General features: G+C 33.3%; 1 protein-coding gene across 6 annotated transcripts in view; it reads right to left on the reverse strand.

Moving 5' to 3' along the window:
* Window positions 1-12,364, reverse strand: part of Wdr17 (WD repeat domain 17) — a 98,129-nt gene extending 85,765 nt beyond the window's left edge. For 5 of the 6 annotated variants that reach the window (XM_010629805.2, XM_010629807.2, XM_010629806.2 and 2 more), the window contains exon 1: window positions 12,314-12,364. The gene's annotated coding sequence lies outside the window, so the exon portion shown is untranslated. The remainder of the gene's footprint in view (window positions 1-12,313) is intronic. The other variant, XM_010629803.2, reaches the window with a different exon arrangement.

The following is a 12,364-nucleotide window of genomic DNA, read 5'->3' on the forward strand; positions in this document are numbered from 1 at the left end:
GGAGGGAAAGAACATCTTGGAAATTAGGCATAGATCACTTTGCCTTAGGAAAACAGATGCACAAGATTTCAGACCCTAGAAGTTAGACAGGAAAACATATTAGATCCCAATCTTGTGCCGAAACAAAACATGGGTCAGCTGCTGATTGAACAATCACAAGAATATCTCTCTGAACTCAGTCCTTCCGTGTATCCCGAGCTAAGTATGCCTGCCACAGAATGGGGCTTTGTTGTGGGAAAGAGACACACAAGTCTCTCCTAAGAACTAGACTTCCTTAATCTAGGTGATGGGAATTGTGGTATCATCTTACATTGGGATACTAAATGGTAGTTAAACTGTAGTAATTTTTTGCTAATAATGATTCTTTTGACATTGTTTACATTAAAACATTTTTTGTATTGAACTTTGCCTAATTCTTAAACAGTATTTTACTAGATTTCCAGTTATTTTTTTATTTTCAGCAATCTAAAAATGCATTTTCAGGCTGGATGCAGCGGTGCATGCCTCTAATCCCAGCATTCTGGGAGGCTGATGCAGGAGGATAACAAGCTCAAGCTCAGCATAGGCAACTTAGCCACTTATCAAGATTCTTTCTCAAATAAATAAATAAAATATTTTTTTTTAAAAAGCTGGTGATGTGGCTAAGTGTGAAGGCCTTGGGTTCAATCCCCAGTACTGAAGGGGAAAAAAAGCATCATTCTATTGTGTTGACATTAGTAACTATATCCCCATCTGCTAAAAATTTAAACAAGACTCCTAAGTAGAATCTCTAAATTACTCTAACCTAAAAATAAAGAGGGAAAATGACTTGCATATGGGTAATTTAGTACTCTAAAATGTCCAGTCCATGTTACTGTGCACCATAAATTAAATATTTTAGGCTGGAAAACAGAGTTCTAAGTCATCTGCTTAATATAATTTGGTGTTCTAAGAAAATCTATTTGAGCAGTTTCTAAAAACACTATATTTCTAACAAACAAACAAAATTCTATTAAAATTCAAAATACATTATGACTTTTATAAAAGTTGTCTGACAGCAGAAAAAAATCTAATAAGCTTTCAAAAATATATTTACTTTTTGATAAGGGTATACATATCCTTGTCTAAAATTTACTTTCACCCTTGTTGTTTCATAAAATCTAGAATAAATTCAAACTGCCCCCTGAAAAGCATGTTATAAAATGTATATGAACCTAATATCTGAGAAAATAGCTTTAATGGTAGAAGTAAGTGTTTTACTGCCTATTATATTTGCACAAAATTTTGATAATATCATTCACATTAACGAAAAGGTGCACTGTGTTTCCGTGTACTCTTATTCTATCTCTTGAATTGTGGCTGTATGTACCAAAGCTTTAGCAAATACCCTGGAGCCTAAGGATGATGGTGATATACAAGAACTGGAAGAACAATGCACCAGAGTCTGAATCTCTGAAAACTTTGACTTTCCATCTTTTTTAGTATGAGAGAGAAATTAACTTCCATCTTGTTTAAGCCACTACTATTTTGCACATTATATGCAGCTATATTCAAATCGTTCTTCTTTTTCTTTCCTTTCATTCTTTTTCATATTCAAATCATTCTTGAGAAAGTGGAACAAGTCATTAATGTCAATTAGTCAGTCTTTTAATTGTCTTTAAATATAATTAACTGACATGTTTTCTTCATCCAAAGAATATCAATTTTAAAAATTCAGTCATTATTTATAGTAATGCAATACACAGTGTTGATGTTATTTTGGCTAGCCCAGTACAGTTTTTGTCTGTGCACTTACCTCATTAATGTCATACTGTCATTTAGTGAAAGAAAATTCATGCATATCCGCTGCAACATTTATGTCCTTTCAGCAAATAGCATGTATAATGGTGGTAAATGCTAATTACTAAAGATATAAACAAGAAATCAAGCCCTGCTTCAAGAAGCTTACAGTGAAGAAACCAGGCACAAGGTAGACACAATTGTTGTCCAATCAACAACCACTCTTAACTGTCTTTCCTTACCAACAAAGCCCCAAATTATTCTGGAACAAGTGAAATTAAACTACTCTCGGGGAGGACAAGCTCTTTGTCACTCCCAATAAATGGTCATTGGTCTAAACAAATATTAGCTTTTCATCCTCCTTGGACAATTAGTGGATTATATGTGGACATTTAACCCAATTTCAGCTAATTAAAAAAATCTCTGCTGTCATTTTTCAATCCTTTTTCTGATTTGGACATTAACAGGATGCTGTGATTACAGCAGCTATCTAGTATTCATGAAGGATAGACTAAGAAAACTGCAGAAATGCTATAATTCTACCATTATTGGTGCATTATATTCAATAATTTACTTATATAAAATTATGTATGTTTTAGCCACAGATTTTTCTATTTGGCAATTTATTTTATTTATAATAGATATAAATGCATACATCAAAATATGAGATAGTTGCAATAATAGAAAACAAACAGAAGCTCAGAGAAACAGAAAGAAAAAATATGCCTAAATCTGATTTATGTGATCAAGAAAGCTGTACCATAAAAGGTAGGATTTGAAGTTTTAGACAAAAATTAATTTCCATGCCCTAAAGCATGATGGTATATAAGGAGACATAACTACACACATGGTAAGCAGTGATAAAATGATGGAAAATAATGTATATCAATAATTGTGGATTTATTCTATATATGAGAGAGTCTTTGCAACATTTTAAACATGGTATTTGTGACATTAGATTTTGTGACTTACAAATATACTAAAACTCTTATAAAAGGCTTGTGTGGGGGGAGGGTAGCAGAACACAATGTGACAGAAGGAAGAGGAGAAGGAGCTACCCCATAAGCTAAGGGGAAGTAAGAGACAGGGAGGACGAAATTTCCACCAGACTGAATGACTCAGCACCACTCAGTGGAAGAAGAGTATTTTATGGGAGAAACAGAAATCAGGTCGAGGGTAAAGCTCTATTAGGATATTCTGTAGGTCAGCCTTCCTCCATTACAGGAAATACCTGAGATGAAAAGAAATGTGTTGTTCTGGCTCACAATAAGTATACTTTCAGTCCACGATCCATGGCCCTTTTGCTTTTGGGCTTGTGACAAGGTAGAATATCATGGAAGGAGCAGGTGGCAAAGCAAAACTGCTCACTTAATGGCCATGAACCAAAAGAATAAGCAATGGGCCAGGGTCCCATTATTTCCTCCAGGGGCCTGCTCGGATGACCTGTGTACCTCCCACTAAGCTCTACCTTATAAGGGTTCTACCACTTCCCTCAGTGCTCCACAGGGAACCAAGCCTCTACCGTATGGATTTTAGGGGACAATCAAAATCTAACTATCACAGATAGACTGAATTTAGAGTGTACACAGCTCTTCTAGATAGAGACTAGGAGTAATTCAGAAATGATGGTGTGAAGGGAAAAAAGTGGAGATCACCTAGAGATTAATGCTTCACACACAATTTTGAGCTAAAAAGGACAAGTAGAGGAAAAAAGAAAACTGGAAAGATTACTGAAAGTAGAAATAAATACACAATTCTGCTTGAGGTAAATGCTAAATGCAGCCAACTAAGCTTAAGACTGAAAGCTTATCCTATACTGGAGATTAAGAAGTAGGCTATTACTAAAATTGGTAAAGATGGTCAATCATCAGTTCGTAGTTGCCACTTTGATCACAGGTGAATCCATCCTCTTGAAACACTTTCACTTATCTTTCAAAACCATTCTTCTAGTTCTGTCCCCTTGAGCACATTTGAGTGCGTTCTTGTTCTCTCTTCCTCTCTCTCCTCTCATTCTCCCTATCCCTCTCCTTTTCCTTCTCCTTTTTCTTTCTTCCTTGGATCTATTCTCCACACTTATTCTCACTTATGCCATCAAGTCTTCGGACTCTGAATACCATATAAAGTTTACCACCAAGTATATACTTCTGGTCTGACGATCTTCCTGATCTCCAGACTCATATATCTAATTTTCTATTTAACATCTTCAATGGGATGTTAATAAGAATCTCAAACTTAATTTATTGAAAACAAAATATCTAATATTCCTCACAAAATGTGTTCTTACCTGTTTTTGTTTATACTTATTTTATGGCCAACAATCTGACTACAATAAACTGTGAAAACTAAATACAAAGAACAGCTGATGTTTTCATAAAGTGCCTCTGTGAACCTTCTGGTGATAAAGATCCTCAAAATATAAGTTATATAAGTCATTTAGTGGAGGTGTGAATGTGTCTGTTGACATTTTAGTAAAGCTATAGATATGAACTTTCCAATGCATTAAGAGATAAAAAATTTATGTTACTACTAGTAAAGAAATTCCCCATTCTAATGCATTTCTTAAGTAGTTGACATTGCATTACTTAGTTATTAAAAAGTCCAAGACAAAGATTAGAACTAGAAAGATAAGCAGCAAAATATAATTTCAATAAAACTTTTATTTTTATACTCTATTTGAGGAATTTTGCTTCCCCAAATTTCATTATTCAAAAGCTTATTTTGTTCGTAGGTTCAGTGTGTCTGCAGTCACCTGAGTTATAGAGGCACAGAAGTGTTCGAGGTCAGAACAGCATGTCTGGCCAACACTGGCAATGTCTCTTGACACTTTTCAGTTAAATGCAGTAGTGAACATTTGTTGTTTGCCTTCCTACAGTCTCCATTTCTTTCTTTCTGCAATAGCTCTATGCATGCACTTCTGCTCTGCTTCAGTCCAGAATTACATAAAACTCTAGTCCCCAGAGTACATCTGGTGATTCATATATATGCTAATAATTCCTTGGACATTTTGATGGTAAATGATAGGAATATAACTACAAGAAATTTAGGAGTTAGTAAGAACCATAAAATAAGAGGGTCTCTGATCTGTGGACTTAAAACATAAATGGTCTGAAACCATGTATTAGTCAACTCTCCTGCTGCCATGAGGCAACTTCTAGAATTGCCAGGAGCTTACTTTCTGTAGCTTGAAAAAAGCCAGCACAATTAAAGGGTCATGACTTTATCAATGGAGACTGACAATAACTATGAATGATGTAGACAACCTCAAATTCTGTTTAGATTTTTTGTTACATGAATTGGTAATATATGCTGTACTTTATGTTGCCTACAAGCTGAAATAACAATCATTGGCATTTATAAGATTATGGAAAAAAACATAACAGGACTCGAATAAGGTCAAGTATCAACCACCGTGCAATCTAGGAGGAATTTCTACTAAATACAAAGATACTACCACAGGAGTACCACAGGTGCGCCATAAGGTACTGCTATAAGTTTTAAAAGACCCTGTACCAGAAAGTCTGCAAGTATAAACTTACTTGTTATTGCCTCCCTAAATGTTCTTAGTTTAAAATGAAAGATTTATATGTCTACCAGAAAATAATAGAGTTATTCTACTATGGCACAGGAGTCATAGCATTTCTTTTTCTTACTTTTCTCATATAATTTTTCTTTCTTCCCTTGGCCCAGGACCTCTGTCCATATCAACTTGATGACTATGACTTTTAAACAAAATAAAATACAGAGAAAAGTGAGATGAGATAGGAGTACGTTATCCTAGGGAAGTGCAACTTCTCAGCAATATATTGTAGGTGGAGTCAAAAAAGAAACATTTTTTTCCTCAATTTAAGTAAGTGTAAAAAGGAAAAAAATTCCATCTGAGTACAAAAGAATCATACCAGATAAAAAAGGCTGCTACTCAAAAACAAAGAGGACATTGAAATAAGATTTCTGTCAAAGTTGATGTAAGAAAATCAACTATGACAACATGATGATTAATTAATCCATTATTCAAAAAGAGTTTGGGGCGTGCACAAATGTACATATTTTGTCTTTTGGTAATAAACAACCTATATGGGCCTCTTCTTATTCAAGAATAGGAACAAACATATGGTCAGCTAAAACAATAGGGTTGGAGGATGAGACTGATAAGAGTGGTCAGGCAAAAAATAAAAGGCTAAGCAGAATAAAAATCCACATCTAAGTAGAGTTTTTAAAAATGTTATATAAAAATGTAACAAAGTCATAATTGTCATAATTTTCCACAAAAATTAAGAAACCAGTGATATAATGAGTATATTAAACAGAACTATTGTGATTTCACTATCCTATATCATACATATGTGATGAAAAACAGAAAGATATTCTCATAAATACAAAGATTTAGAAGACAATTTAAGAAAAACTACAAGTTATAAAAGTTAATCACAACAAAGAACTCAAATATGTAAAGTAGTATGATTTTTAAAATATATCAAGTAAAGAAATCTGAATATGGTTTTGAAAATAGAAATGACTAATTTATGGAAGAGAAACCAAGCAATAAAAAGTGTTATACAAGACTTAGGAAAAGAAGAAAGCAAAAGTATAATAGATTTCCCATTTTAGAGATGTAATTAATAGACATAATTTGTTTCTTGATACTTAGGGAGAAACTGGCTCAAAGTTATTTTTATAATAAAAAAACAAACATGAAAACAAATTTTGAAATAAAATTTTAAATTCTAAATTTTATGTTTAAATACACTGCCCACATCACTTTCCTTATTGCTGGGACAAAATGCCTGACACTTTCAACTTAAAGGAAGAAAGGTTTATTTTAGCTCCCAGCTTGTTTCCGAGTTTCACTCCAGCATCAGCTGGCAGCAAGTAGATAGCCTAAGTCAAGTGAGCGTGGCAGATGGGCATAGTGGAGGGAAAGCTGCTCACTGCATAGCTACCAGGAAGCAGAGAGTGAAGGGAGAAACCCCAAAGGAAGATCTTCCCTATCAGATCATGCCCCTACTGACCTTCCTCTTGTGACAAGACCCCATCTTCTAACATCTCACTTAGCCACAGTACTACCATGATTCAAGTACCCTTCAAAAGCCTTGCCTAAGAGCACAGGAAATTTGGGGGAACATTCTGATATAAACCATAACATATACCATGTACAAAGTGTGTATAAATATTTATATAAAACATCTTAATATATAAAGAAAGATAATTGACAATTAGAAAAAGTATATTTGTTAAATTAAAAGTCATGTTGCAGTTATGTGCCTTAAATGAAATATTTACATATATACATATACCCATGCACATACATTTAATACTAAAAAAATGTATCACAAGCTAAACAGTTGGTTATTTCAGAGCTTTAAGACTCGAAGAAATGTTATACTCCTTTTACTTATTTTTAATTTTGTAATTTTAATGATCATTTCAGTCAATAAATATTCATTAATCAGTAACTACTGCTAGGCAGGCACTGAATAAAAAGCACTCAACAAAACAGATAAAAGTCTTTCTTCCTTTTATTTGTATAGGAAGGAATTAAAAAGTAAGCAAAATAAATACACAAATGACATATAAGATAATTTGTAGTAGAGAAAGTGCAGAGAATCAGAGGTTCTAGAAACAGCTCACATTACAATCTTCTAAAAGATGGAATGTCTCACATAAGTACTGATATTGAGCAAAAATTTGAAGGACAGAGAGCAAAGTATAAAGATACACTGTGGGAAATCTTGCTAAGTAAATGGAAGAGAAACAGCAAAAAACTCTGAGGCGTGTTTCTGGAAGGTTTAAGAAATTGTAAGAAAAATCAATAAAAGTGCCTAAAGTGTAGATCAGATCCTAAATCTAATGAATCAGAATATTGGGTGGAGTTTTTCAGCATTACCCCCAGAAGATTTATGTGTACAATAGGCTTGAGAACCCTACCTAATCAGCAACAATAGAGATAATTTAGCATGAAGACCATTGTGCTATCTTCAACTAACAAAAATTGGGCTCTTAAATTTCTGTCCTTCAGTTTAACTTTTAGGTGCTTCACATAGTATTTTGTCTAACCATTCTCACTAAATGTCACCTCATGATGTTCTTAAAAGCTTATGTGATAAAACAGGTCACAACAAGTAGGGTATTGCCCCACATTGAAATCCTGGATTAGGTAGAAAATAGAAAAGGATAAAGTTATGATGGTAGTTCACACAATGACTATTTTTACTAGCATAAATTCTAGTTTGCAGGGCAAAAATTTTATATGTAAGACTAAATATTGTATATCAGAAAAGCAAGATATTAACTCAAAGAAGGAAAATATTAATGTAGTTATCATTACCACTCATCTACATATATTTATTTTTATAGTTTCATATATTTTAAATACCAAAATAAAAATTGTGTGGATCCAAATGATGCCATTACATTTATCTATTTTCTTTTGTGTTAAAATATGGAACTATAAATGTATTCAACTTAAAAAATGTACCTAGATGCAACAAGTATCTATAGTTCAGGTATAACTTCTAAAAGCCATTTTACAGGCTTCTAAAAGCCATTTTACAGGCATCTAAAAGGCAAAAGGCAAAACTTCTAAAAGGCATATTCTTTTTTTTTTTTTTTTTTTTTTTTTTTTTGCACCAGGGATAGAACTCAGGACCTTGCACTTGCCAGGCAGCAGTAAAGCTACTGAGCTACATCCCTAGCCCCTAAAAGGCATACTTTTAACTTCTAGTTGTAGATGCCACAGCCTATTTACACTTACATATCGTGGGATGCACTGGAATAAAGATTACAAATCACAAAAGCAAAACTTAAATTGCATTAGTAAGCAAATCAATAAATTATCTAAGTTGTGCGAAGTCATATTTAAGTGAACCTTTTTTTTTTTTAATATTTTGAGACAGGGCCTCACCATGTAGTTCAGGCTAGCCTTGAACTCACTATTTTGCCCAGGCTGGCCTTGAACTTGTAACTATTCTTCTGCCTCAGCCTCCTGGGAATTGTAATTACAGACATTCACCACCACACCCCACTAAAACTTTCAACATGATGATAACAAACACATGCATATTTGTTGTGCACAATCATTTTAATACAAAAGTTATTTAAATCTAAATTATTCAAAACTTTGAATTAATCATTTGAAGAAGCATAATAAAAGAGAAAACAATGTTGTAATATATTTTATAACTTTAGAGGGGCAGCAGAATGCTAAGTGTCAGAGCCTTGGGTTCTAGACAAGTTTTCTTATTCTTAATTTTGAGAAACATAATATTTATAGGTTTGGTGTTCTCACCTGAATAATAGTGTTACATTAACTGGTCTCTAAGGATTCCTATAGCTTAAATTATTAAATGGCTTCTTCAAACCTGCTGTCATGTTTATCTTTAAGAAAAATACTGCATAACTTTTCATTGAGTTACTCAAAATGTATTTTAAGCCTAACAATTGAATATTAGCTATGTCTTATTAATCAGTTATTTATTTATACCCAAGTGCTTTGCACAATGAGAGTTATTTTCTACTTCCTAATTTGAAAGTGAATTTTTTGTATGTATGGTACAAAATCTAACTTATCATACATAGTTGTAAATGAGCTTTCCTGGAGTAGTAAGTAGTACATACAATTTTAAGTGTCAAGAATTCAGAAAAGAAAATGCCTAAACATAAGGAAAATTGAGAAACTATAATAAGTTCTCTATCCTTGAGCATTTGAATTTGTTAAATAAATGTTCAGTATGATCCTCACTGACACATGGTAATTTATTTCAAAGTACTCACTGTTACAACACCCTCGCTGATACATGGGAATTTATTTCATGTATCTTTTGCTAGGATTCCTGGACATGCCAATTATCAAATATAATTAAGAATAGCAAAAAACACTGAGGAACTATCTTCTCCATTATCTTACTGTAGAAGATCTATAGTACAGTTAATTTTATATTTATTAAATTAGAATACACAATTTAGGAGATGATTAGCTTATGTCACACTTTATAAGCACATGTGAAATACTAAAAAGATCTTTACCACAATATACAAAAAGTTATTTCACTTAAATAGCTGATAATGTGACATACAGATGGCAAGTGCCAGCGAACTATGGCTCCAAATTCAGGTTTGCTATGTTTTGTGTTTTTTTGCAGTCTAGTCTGTTATACATATTTGAGTGTCTCTTTAATTGGTAAATTATTTGTTTTTCACTGAAATCTGGTGAAAAACACTTTGAACCTTCTTGCCTAATGTGACAGCCCATGTATTAGCATTTAAACTTTAAATCTCTCTAATAAATCATAATGGGACTTTTTTCTTTCAATATATAATGGTATTTAATAGCTTTCCTTACTTACTTTTATTACCAAATATACAAGTCCTTTTTGAACCCTTTCAGTAAACTCAATTAACCAAAAAAGTTTTACTGTTTTGTTTCTCTGTAAAGATGACTCTCTAGGGAATTTCTAAAATTCTCTTTAGGTATCCATATCTAATTTCTTGCTCACAAATCTCTAAGGTATAATGTCTCCAACAGTTCAAGAACAATCACCATCTTTTTATAACAGAAAGTGTCCATGTTTTGTTGGAGGATGAAAAGTATTAACCAACTCTTAGTTTGGTATGTTTCTGGTACAAAAGAAAAGAGGAGCCTGAGTTAGGAAGAAATTTCACTCACCTAATATGATGTTTAGGAATTTAAATACTCAATAAAATCTGTTTCTGAACACACATTAAAAGCTATATGGCTTATTTATTAACAGTGACAACCTAATCATCAATGTTGGACTTTGATCTATCAGAGCAAAAGAAATGAACATATAAAAATACCACCAAACACAAAACACAAAAACAGTTCTTACTATTCTCTAGTGAATTTAAAAATGGCCACTCTAGACTTAGGTGAAGGGTTACCAGGTAGATTTATAGTAAACAGCAACAACACAGCTCTAAGCCCTAAGAGTCTCTCTATTGGGAGCAGAGGAATTTAAAAACTTAGTTTTCTAAGATAAATTAACTTGTTATTTAAAAAAAATATTTTAATACACCAATATTTAATTATAAAAAGAATAAAGAATTTTTAAACTTTCAAGTACACACATGTAATGTTTCCTTCAGAGTTGTTCATAATTCTTTAAGCATTTCTATTAATATCAACATAGGAAAAACTGATAACTATAAATAATAAAATTCAACTAGTCTTTTATGGTCCTCACCCCAGAATTGTGATTTTTCTTTTCATGAATACCCTCTGAAATCTCATTGCTTCATTTCAATATAGAAAATCTTCCAGGAACTGTAATGAATTGACTTAAAACTACCATTTGTAACATTAATCTTTAAATAATCCACTAGAGGACATTACCAAAATTTTTATAGAATTGGCTACTTTTTATAATAATTTAATTACTATATTTAATTTTATATCATAGAACTGGAAAGGTTGTAGACCACTTGTCTCAGACATCTACTTTGAAATACATAAGCTCTAATTATAACCATTTTGTACATGCTTGTGCCATTAAGACAGCATCATAAGATAGCATGTTGTTTTTCCCACGCAAGTTGTGATCACTATTAGCCCAGCATCAGTTCCCCTCAAGCAAGGTAGTGATAAGAAAGTCCACAAATCCGTACAGTCACATAATGTTTAGACGTCTGTTGCATTCAAGTTTACAAATCCTCATTAACTGGTTTTTATTTATTGTGTAGTTATTGTTATCCAGCACTATACTGGAGTATTAAAAGGAGCAATTATATTCTCCTGTTGTTGATCTTTAAGTTGACTCTATTTCGCACCTTTTTAATAATCAACTTGGATTTGTTTTTGGGTTAGGTTCCTCTGAAGGGTATTTATCAAAGATTTAAAAATGTAATCTCTCCAAACCTTTGTTAAAGATATATATACATATATATATACATACATATATATGGATGTTTGTATATATATGTATATATATAGTTACATTTTTAATAACAAGTTTTCAACTAAATTTCATGGCAATTTTTAAAAATTAATATAGCAAAAAGTCACCTGAACTTTTTCTTTCTTTTAAAGTTTGCATGCAAAAATGCCTGAGTATTTGGGGGCAAGACAAGAAGGAGTATTTTTTATGATTCATTCAATGCACAGTATACCTCTTCATATTCGATACCCCTTTTTTTCTGGAACACAGTTCATCAAAGCTTTCTTGGCGCAGCCCTGACATTTAGACCATCTTTCAAGGTTTAAATAATCTATGCACAAGTATTTGACCAGAACAGTGATAAGAATGACAATCCAGGCTCTAGAAATACTTAAAAATTAAAGCAATGTTCTTGTAAGTGGCCACAGTTCACACTCCAGCGGCAAGAACGTTGGCTTCCCACTGTGTCTTGTAGGAATCATGTGCGAGACTGTAAAACTCCGGGGATTAGCCAATTAGGCACCATCCTCGAGGGCAGAGCCGTGCAGGACGCGCATCACGCTAGTCTGCGACGGTAGGGGACCCGACGCCACAGCCACTCCAGAATCACCCTCGTCTGTCCTGCGCTGGCCTGGGTCTCACACCCCGCGGCCCTGCCAACTCCTTACCTCCTGCAGGCGGCCCAGCTGCGGACAGCTGACGGTGCTGAAGCTGGCGCG

Source organism: Fukomys damarensis, unplaced genomic scaffold (genome assembly GCF_012274545.1).
Source record: "Fukomys damarensis isolate Sample0158 unplaced genomic scaffold, DMR_v1.0_HiC HiC_scaffold_18, whole genome shotgun sequence".
Taxonomy (NCBI): domain Eukaryota; kingdom Metazoa; phylum Chordata; class Mammalia; order Rodentia; family Bathyergidae; genus Fukomys; species Fukomys damarensis.